Source organism: Channa argus, unplaced genomic scaffold, assembly GCF_033026475.1.
Source record: "Channa argus isolate prfri unplaced genomic scaffold, Channa argus male v1.0 Contig060, whole genome shotgun sequence".
In the NCBI taxonomy this organism is placed as follows: Eukaryota; Metazoa; Chordata; class Actinopteri; order Anabantiformes; family Channidae; genus Channa; species Channa argus.
In genome coordinates, this window is record NW_027125279.1 from 194497 (window position 1) to 203805 (window position 9309).

At 45.9% G+C, this 9309-nt stretch overlaps 8 non-coding genes across 8 annotated transcripts; all 8 read right to left on the reverse strand.

Moving 5' to 3' along the window:
- Positions 1-129: 129 nt before the first annotated feature.
- Positions 130-202, reverse strand: trnak-cuu (transfer RNA lysine (anticodon CUU)). The gene has a single exon. It is a non-coding gene; the product is annotated as a tRNA-Lys (tRNA).
- A 476-nt stretch (positions 203-678) lies between these two features.
- trnal-caa (transfer RNA leucine (anticodon CAA)) lies at positions 679-785 on the reverse strand. The gene is made up of 2 exons: positions 748-785; positions 679-723 (listed from the first exon to the last, which is right to left on the reverse strand). It is a non-coding gene; the product is annotated as a tRNA-Leu (tRNA).
- Positions 786-1437: 652 nt separating this feature from the next.
- On the reverse strand, positions 1438-1510 carry trnak-cuu (transfer RNA lysine (anticodon CUU)). The gene has a single exon. It is a non-coding gene; the product is annotated as a tRNA-Lys (tRNA).
- Positions 1511-1986: 476 nt separating this feature from the next.
- trnal-caa (transfer RNA leucine (anticodon CAA)) lies at positions 1987-2093 on the reverse strand. Its single transcript has 2 exons — positions 2056-2093; positions 1987-2031 (listed from the first exon to the last, which is right to left on the reverse strand). It is a non-coding gene; the product is annotated as a tRNA-Leu (tRNA).
- A 2622-nt stretch (positions 2094-4715) lies between these two features.
- trnak-cuu (transfer RNA lysine (anticodon CUU)) lies at positions 4716-4788 on the reverse strand. The gene has a single exon. It is a non-coding gene; the product is annotated as a tRNA-Lys (tRNA).
- A 476-nt stretch (positions 4789-5264) lies between these two features.
- trnal-caa (transfer RNA leucine (anticodon CAA)) lies at positions 5265-5371 on the reverse strand. The gene is made up of 2 exons: positions 5334-5371; positions 5265-5309 (listed from the first exon to the last, which is right to left on the reverse strand). It is a non-coding gene; the product is annotated as a tRNA-Leu (tRNA).
- Positions 5372-7478: 2107 nt separating this feature from the next.
- Positions 7479-7551, reverse strand: trnak-cuu (transfer RNA lysine (anticodon CUU)). Its single transcript has one exon. It is a non-coding gene; the product is annotated as a tRNA-Lys (tRNA).
- Positions 7552-8027: 476 nt separating this feature from the next.
- trnal-caa (transfer RNA leucine (anticodon CAA)) lies at positions 8028-8134 on the reverse strand. The gene is made up of 2 exons: positions 8097-8134; positions 8028-8072 (listed from the first exon to the last, which is right to left on the reverse strand). It is a non-coding gene; the product is annotated as a tRNA-Leu (tRNA).
- Between the last annotated feature and the right edge of the window lie 1175 nt (positions 8135-9309).

Below are 9309 nucleotides of genomic sequence, written 5' to 3' on the forward strand. Positions count from 1 at the left end.
TACCCTCGGTGTTCCCTATGAAAGTCCCCCAGTGAATTTCATTTTCAGCTGTACAAGAAATCAAGTTGTTCTGCAGTTTTTGTGTTGGTCCCAGATCTTCTCCAGTGTGGCCATAATCAAAAAAGACCCCGCCCAACGTGGGGCTCGAACCCACGACCCTGAGATTAAGAGTCTCATGCTCTACCGACTGAGCTAGCCGGGCCGCTAAAAGGACACCTGAAAAGACCCTTTGACCCTCAATAAAGCAACATTTTTCCAGGCGTGTTTAAGCAAAGTCCCACTCTGTTTCAGCAATCACTTTTAGATCAGCTGCAACTATTTAGCCGTTTGTTTTCTGCATCTTCCTCCAGACAGTAAGTCTTAGGCTTGGAATAAATTGCTTCGAACTAATCGTTTGCATGCACATCATGGCCACCTCACTTGACGTGATTTGATGTGGAGGGTCAGTTGTGCGCGTGGTCAGAAATTACTGCCAGGAGTGCCCGAGGTGCATTCTCGTAAGAATGTTGCGGCAGCATTATCTCAGCAGCACAATGGTATATGGTAGAGAAGGATTATGCAATAGTGTTGCCATGTCTTTTGCTTTGTGCAACAAAAGACAATCACGAGTTGTTAAAGTTTTCAAAGTTGTTCAATACAAATATGTCTAAATCATTAGCAACATGCAGATAAAAGTAATGTCAGGAGTGGGATTTGAACCCACGCCTCCACTGGAGACCAGAAGTCCCTTTGGGGAAGGAGTTCTTCCTTGAGTCTGGCGCCTTAGACCGCTCGGCCATCCTGACAGCCGTTGGTGGGCGCCGACTCTTTAGGACAGTGGAACTAAGTCATTAGGTTGTTATTCTCTAATTCAATCAACATACTCGAGGTGTTCTTGAGGAAAGTCTCAATTTGTTGTAATACTCACCTTTGTCTCAGCTGGAAAGGGCCGTCAGTCGGGACTTTGCGCAACTTATGACAGTGTAATGAAGTGAGTGAAGCTCTTGTTTGTGAGTTTAGTGGGTTTCAGTTGGAGTGTTGGTTAGATGATCGATATTGTTTGGCAAAACGTTTGTACGGGTAGCCAAGTCTGGCTGCAGTTGCAGCTGGATTTTCTGAATTGCTACTTTTTCGAAAACCTCAGCATCCATCGTAGGGCTTGCAGCCTTTTGTTACGCTTATGCACAGTTTGAGAAAACTGATTGGAAACATGGTTACATGTATAAACGACAACAAAGTTGCGGTACTCCGAGTGGTATCTAGTCGGGTAAAGTCGGTTTCCATATCCCAATTTGTGAAATCACCTCACCTGAGAAAGCCGACTGTAATTTGGCTACTTTACTGTGTGTAATTGCAGGAAGTGACTTTCAATTTCAGCTGTACAAGAAATCAAGGTTTTGTGCAGTTTTAGTGTTGGTCCCAGATCTTCTCCAGTGTGGCCATAATCAAAAAAGACCCCCCCCAACGTGGGGCTCGAACCCACGACCCTGAGATTAAGAGTCTCATGCTCTACCGACTGAGCTAGCCGGGCCGCTAAAAGGACACCTGAAAAGACCCTTTGACCCTCAATAAAGCAACATTTTTCCAGGCGTGTTTAAGCAAAGTCCCACTCTGTTTCAGCAATCACTTTTAGATCAGCTGCAACTATTTAGCCGTTTGATTTCTGCATCTTCCTCCAGACAGTAAGTCTTAGGCTTGGAATAAATTGCTTCGAACTAATCGTTTGCATGCACATCATGGCCACCTCACTTGACGTGAGTTGATGTGGAGGGTCAGTTGTGCGCGTGGTCAGAAATTACTGCCAGGAGTGCCCGAGGTGCATTCTCGTAAGAAAGTTGCGGCAGCATTATCTCAGCAGCACAATGGTATATGGTAGAGAAGGATTATGCAATAGTGTTGCCATGTCTTTTGCTTTGTGCAACAAAAGACAATCACGAGTTGTTAAAGTTTTCAAATTTGTTCAATACAATTATGTCTAAATCATTAGCAACATGCAGATAAAAGTAATGTCAGGAGTGGGATTTGAACCCACGCCTCCACTGGAGACCAGAAGTCCCTTTGGGGAAAAAGTTCTTCCTTGAGTCTGGCGCCTTAGACCGCTCGGCCATCCTGACAGTTGTTGGTGGGCGCCGACTCTTTAGGACAGTGGAACTAAGTCATTAGGTTGTTATTCTCTAATTCAATCAACATACTCGAGGTGTTCTTGAGGAAAGTCTCAATTTGTTGCAATACTCACCTTTGTCTCAGCTGGAAAGGGCCGTCAGTCGGGACTTTGCGCAACTTATGACAGTGTAATGAAGTGAGTGAAGCTCTTGTTTGATAGTTTAGTGGGTTTCAGTTGGAGTGTTGGTTAGATGATCGATATTGTTTGGCAAAACGTTTGTACGGGTAGCCAAGTCTGGCTGCAGTTGCAGCTGGATTTTCTGAATTGCTACTTTTTCGAAAACCTCAGCATCCATCGTAGGGCTTGCAGCCTTTTGTTACGCTTATGCACAGTTTGAGAAAACTGATTGGAAACATGGTTACGTGTATAAACGACAACAAAATTGCGGTACTCCGAGTGGTATCTAGTCGGGTAAAGTCGGTTTCCATATCCCAATTTGTGAAATCACCTCCCTTGAGAAAGCCGACTGTAATTTGGCTACTTTACTGTGTGTAATTGCAGGAAGTGACTTTCATTTTCAGCTGTACAAGAAATCAAGGTTTTGTGGAGTTTTAGTGTTGGTCCCAGATCTTATCCAGTGTGGCCGTATTAAAAGCACCACACATAACGTGGGGCTCGAACCCACGACCCTGAGATTAAAAGTCTCATGCTCTACCACCTGAGCTAGCCGGGCCTCAAAGAGAATCCTGAAAAGACCCTTTGACCTTCAATGAAGCAACATATTTCCAGGCGTCTTTGAGCAAAGTCCCACTTTGTTTCAGCAATCGCTCTTACATCAGCTGCAACTATTTAGCCGTTTGTTTTCTGCAACTTCCTCCAGACAGTAAGTCTTAGGCTTGGAGTATATTGCTTTGAACTAACCGTTTGTCCTCATTCTTGATCCTGTCCATCCTCGTTACTCCCAAAGAGAACCTCAACATCTTAAGCTCTGCTACCTCCAGCTCTGCCTCCTGTGTTTTCTTTAGTGCCGCTGTCTCTAAGCCGAACAACATCGCTGGTCTCACCACTGTCTTGAGACGGTGGCTTCCTTTCATTCTCGCTGACACTCTTTTATCACACAACACACCTGACACTTTTTTCCACCCGTTCCAACCTGATTGCAGTCGCCTCTTCAACTCTTTTCCACACTCTCCGTTGCTCTGAACCGCTGACCCTAAGTACTTAAAGTCCTGCACCTTCTTCACCTCTGCCCCCTGTAACCTCACCGTTCCACCTGGGTCCCTCTCATTGACACACATCTCAGTTTTCCAGAGCAGACCTCCATCTCTCTAGATTTTCCTCCACCTGCTCCCTGTTCTCACTACAAATCACAATGTCATCCGCAAACATCATAGTCCACGGAGATTCCAGTCTAACCTCATCTGTCAGCCTGTCCGCCACCAGAGCTAGGAAGAAGGGGCTCAGAGCCGATCCTTGATGCAGACCCACCGCCACCTTGAACTCCTCTGTCACATCTACAGCACACCTCACCGCGGTCTTACAGCTTTCATACATGTCCTCCATCACTGTAACATACTTCTCTGCCACTCCAGAATTCCTCATACAATACCACAGCTCCTCTCTCGGCACCCTGTCATACGCTTTCTCTAAGTCTACGAAGACACAATGCAACTCCCCATGACCTTCTCTGTATTTCTCCATCGGCATCCTCAAAGCAAATACTTCATCTGTTGGACATTTTCTAGGCATGAAACCATATTGCTCACCTCTGCCCTTAGCCTAGCTTCCACTACTATTTCCCACAACTTCATTGTGTGGCTCATCAACTTTCTTCCTCTGTAGTTGCCACAGCTCTGCTCATCTCCCTTGTTCTTAAAAATGGGCACCAGTACACTTCTCCTCCAGTCCTCGGCCCTCCTCTCACTCTCCAAGATCTTGTTAAACAAACTAGTCAGAAACTCTACTGCCACCTCTCCTAGACACTTTCATACCTCCACAGGTATGTCATCAGGACCCGCTGCCTTTCCACTCTTCATCCTCTTCAACGTCCTCCTCACTTCACTCTTACTAATCTTGGCTACTTACTGCTCCACACCAGTCACCTCTTCTACTCTTTGTTCCCTTTCATTTTCCTCATTGATTAACTCTTAAAAAGTTCTCCTTCCATCTTCCCATCACAATCCTGGCATCTGTCAATTTATTTCCATCCTTATCATTAATCACCCTAACCTGCTGTCCATCCTTCCCATCTGTGTCTCTTATCCTGAACAAATCCACCTCCCCCTCTTTAGTGTCCAACCTAGCATACAAGTCCTCATATGCTCTTTGCCACGTCTACCTTCACCTTACGCTGCATCTCCCTGTACTCTTGTCGACTCTCTTCAGTCCTCGCAGTGTCCCACTTCTTCTTAGCTAACCTTTTTCTCTGTATACACTCCTGAAGTTCCTCGTTCTGCCGCCAAATCACCTTGTCCACTTTCCTCTTTCCAGATGACACACCGAGTACCCTCGGTGTTCCCTATGAAAGTCCCCCAGTGACTTTCATTTTCAGCTGTACATAAAATCAAGTTGTTCTGCAGTTTTTGTGTTGGTCCCAGATCTTCTCCAGTGTGGCCATAATCAAAAAAGACCCCGCCCAACGTGGGGCTTGAACCCACGACCCTGAGATTAAGAGTCTCATGCTCTACCGACTGAGCTAGCCGGGCCGCTAAAAGGACACCTGAAAAGACCCTTTGACCCTCAATAAAGCAACATTTTTCCAGGCGTGTTTAAGCAAAGTCCCACTCTGTTTCAGCAATCAATTTTAGATCAGCTGCAACTATTTAGCCGTTTGTTTTCTGCATCTTCCTCCAGACAGTAAGTCTTAAGCTTGGAATAAATTGCTTCGAACTAATCGTTTGCATGCACATCATGGCCACCTCACTTGACGTGAGTTGATGTGGAGGGTCAGTTGTGCGCGTGGTCAGAAATTACTGCCAGGAGTGCCCGAGGTGAATTCTCGTAAGAATGTTGCGGCAGCATTATCTCAGCAGCACAATGGTATATGGTAGAGAAGGATTATGCAATAGTGTTGCCATGTCTTTTGCTTTGTGCAACAAAAGACAATCACGAGTTGTTAAAGTTTTCAAAGTTGTTCAATACAAATATGTCTAAATCATTAGCAACATGCAGATAAAAGTAATGTCAGGAGTGGGATTTGAACCCACGCCTCCACTGGAGACCAGAAGTCCCTTTGGGGAAGGAGTTCTTCCTTGAGTCTGGCGCCTTAGACCGCTCGGCCATCCTGACAGCCGTTGGTGGGCGCCGACTCTTTAGGACAGTGGAACTAAGTCATTAGGTTGTTATTCTCTAATTCAATCAACATACTCGAGGTGTTCTTGAGGAAAGTCTCAATTTGTTGTAATACTCACCTTTGTCTCAGCTGGAAAGGGCCGTCAGTCGGGACTTTGCGCAACTTATGACAGTGTAATGAAGTGAGTGAAGCTCTTGTTTGTGAGTTTAGTGGGTTTCAGTTGGAGTGTTGGTTAGATGATCGATATTGTTTGGCAAAACGTTTGTACGGGTAGCCAAGTCTGGCTGCAGTTGCAGCTGGATTTTCTGAATTGCTACTTTTTCGAAAACCTCAGCATCCATCGTAGGGCTTGCAGCCTTTTGTTACGCTTATGCACAGTTTGAGAAAACTGATTGGAAACATGGTTACGTGTATAAACGACAACAAAATTGCGGTACTCCGAGTGGTATCTAGTCGGGTAAAGTCGGTTTCCATATCCCAATTTGTGAAATCACTGTCCTTTTACACTGTCCTCCAGACAGTAAGTCTTAGGCTTGGAGTATATTGCTTTGAACTAACCGTTTAGCCTCATTCTTGATCCTGTCCATCTTTGTTACTCCCAAAGAGAACCTCAACATCTTAAGCTCTGCTACCTCCAGCTCTGCCTCCTGTGTTTTCTTTAGTGCCGCTGTCTCTAAGCCGAACAACATCGCTGGTCTCACCACTGTCTTGAGACGGTGGCTTCCTTTCATTCTCGCTGACACTCTTTTATCACACAACACACCTGACACTTTTGTCCACCCGTTCCAACCAGATTGCAGTCGCCTCTTCACCTCTTTTCCACACTCTCCGTTGCTCTCAACCGTTGACCCTAAGTACTTAAAGTCCTGCACCTTCTTCACCTCTGCCCCCTGTAACCTCACCGTTCCACCTAGGTCCCTCTCATTGACACACATCTCAGTTTTCCAGAGCAGACCTCCATCTCTCTAGATTTTCCTCCACCTGCTCCCTGTTCTCACTACAAATCACAATGTCATCCGCAAACATCATAGTCCACGGAGATTCCAGTCTAACCTCATCTGTCAGCCTGTCCGCCACCAGAGCAAGGAAGAAGGGGCTCAGAGCCGATCCTTGATGCAGACCCACCGCCACCTTGAACTCCTCTGTCACATCTACAGCACACCTCACTGCGGTCTTACAGCTTTCATACATGTCCTCCATCACTGTAACATACTTCTCTGCCAAACACCTCTGCCCTTAGCCTAGCTTCCACTACTATTTCCCACAACTTCATTGTGTGGCTCATCAACTTTATTCCTCTGTAGTTGCCACAGCTCTGCTCATCTCCCTTGTTCTTAAAAATGGGCACCAGTACACTTCTCCTCCAGTCCTCGGCCCTCCTCTCACTCTCCAAGATCTTGTTAAACAAACTAGTCAGAAACTCTACTGCCACCTCTCCTAGACACTTTCATACCTCCACAGGTATGTCATCAGGACCCGCTGCCTTTCCACTCTTCATCCTCTTCAACGTCCTCCTCACTTCACTCTTACTAATCTTGGCTACTTCCTGCTCCACACCAGTCACATCTTCTACTCTTTGTTCCCTTTCATTTTCCTCATTGATTAACTCTTAAAAAGTTCTCCTTCCATCTTCCCATCACAATCCTGGCACCTGTCAATTTATTTCCATCCTTATCATTAATCACCCTAACCTGCTGCACATCCTTCCCATCTCTGTCTCTTAGTCTGACCAACCTGAACAAATCCACCCCTCCCTCTTTAGTGTCCAACCTAGCATACAAGTCCTCATATGCTTTTTGCCACCTCTACCTTTACCTTACGCTGCATCTCCCTGTACTCTTGTCGACTCTCTTCAGTCCTCGCAGTGTCCCACTTCTTCTTAGCTAACCTTTTTCTCTGTATACACTCCTGAAGTTCCTCGTTCTGCCGCCAAATCACCTTGTCCACTTTTCTCTTTCCAGATGACACACCGAGTACCCTCGGTGTTCCCTATGAAAGTCCCCCAGTGACTTTCATTTTCAGCTGTACAAGAAATCAAGTTGTTCTGCAGTTTTTGTGTTGGTCCCAGATCTTCTCCAGTGTGGCCATAATCAAAAAAGACCCCTCCCAACGTGGGGCTCGAACCCACGACCCTGAGATTAAGAGTCTCATGCTCTACCGACTGAGCTAGCCGGGCCGCTAAAAGGACACCTGAAAAGACCCTTTGACCCTCAATAAAGCAACATTTTTCCAGGCGTGTTTAAGCAAAGTCCCACTCTGTTTCAGCAATCACTTTTAGATCAGCTGCAACTATTTAGCCGTTTGTTTTCTGCATCTTCCTCCAGACAGTAAGTCTTAGGCTTGGAATAAATTGCTTCGAACTAATCGTTTGCATGCACATCATGGCCACCTCACTTGACGTGAGTTGATGTGGAGGGTCAGTTGTGCGCGTGGTCAGAAATTACTGCCAGGAGTGCCCGAGGTGCATTCTCGTAAGAATGTTGCGGCAGCATTATCTCAGCAGCACAATGGTATATGGTAGAGAAGGATTATGCAATAGTGTTGCCATGTCTTTTGCTTTGTGCAACAAAAGACAATCACGAGTTGTTAAAGTTTTCAAAGTTGTTCAATACAAATATGTCTAAATCATTAGCAACATGCAGATAAAAGTAATGTCAGGAGTGGGATTTGAACCCACGCCTCCACTGGAGACCAGAAGTCCCTTTGGGGAAGGAGTTCTTCCTTGAGTCTGGCGCCTTAGACCGCTCGGCCATCCTGACAGCCGTTGGTGGGCGCCGACTCTTTAGGACAGTGGAAGTAAGTCATTAGGTTGTTATTCTCTAATTCAATCAACATACTCGAGGTGTTCTTGAGGAAAGTCTCAATTTGTTGTAATACTCACCTTTGTCTCAGCTGGAAAGGGCCGTCAGTCGGGACTTTGCGCAACTTATGACAGTGTAATGAAGTGAGTGAAGCTCTTGTTTGTGAGTTTAGTGGGTTTCAGTTGGAGTGTTGGTTAGATGATCGATATTGTTTGGCAAAACGTTTGTACGGGTAGCCAAGTCTGGCTGCAGTTGCAGCTGGATTTTCTGAATTGCTACTTTTTCGAAAACCTCAGCATCCATCGTAGGGCTTGCAGCCTTTTGTTACGCTTATGCACAGTTTGAGAAAACTGATTGGAAACATGGTTACGTGTATAAACGACAACAAAATTGCGGTACTCCGAGTGGTATCTAGTCGGGTAAAGTCGGTTTCCATATCCCAGTTTGTGAAATCACCTCCCCTGAGAAAGCCGACTGTAATTTGGCTACTTTACTGTGTGTAATTGCAGGAAGTGACTTTCATTTTCAGCTGTACAAGAAATCAAGGTTTTGTGGAGTTTTAGTGTTGGTCCCAGATCTTATCCAGTGTGGCCGTATTGAAAACACCACACATAACGTGGGGCTCGAACCCACGACCCTGAAATTAAAACTCTCATGCTCTACCGCCTGAGCTAGCCGGGCCTCAAAGAGGACCCTGAAAAGACCCTTTGACCTTCAATGAAGCAACATATTTCCAGGCGTCTTTGAGCAAAGACCCACTTTGTTTCAGCAATCGCTCTTACATCAGCTGCAACTATTTAGCCGTTTGTTTTCTGCAACTTCCTCCAGACAGTAAGTCTTAGGCTTGGAGTATATTGCTTAGAACTAACCGTTTGTCCTCATTCTTGATCCTGTCCATCCTCGTTACTCCCAAACAGAACCTCAACATCTTAAGCTCTGCTACCTCCAGCTCTGCCTCCTGTGTTTTCTTCAGTGCCGCTGTCTCTAAGCCGAACAACATCGCTGGTCTCACCACTGTCTTGAGACGGTGGCTTCCTTTCATTCTCGCTGACACTCTTTTATCACACAACCCACCTGACACTTTTGTCCACCCGTTCCAACCTGATTGCAGTCGCCTCTTCAACTCTTTTCCA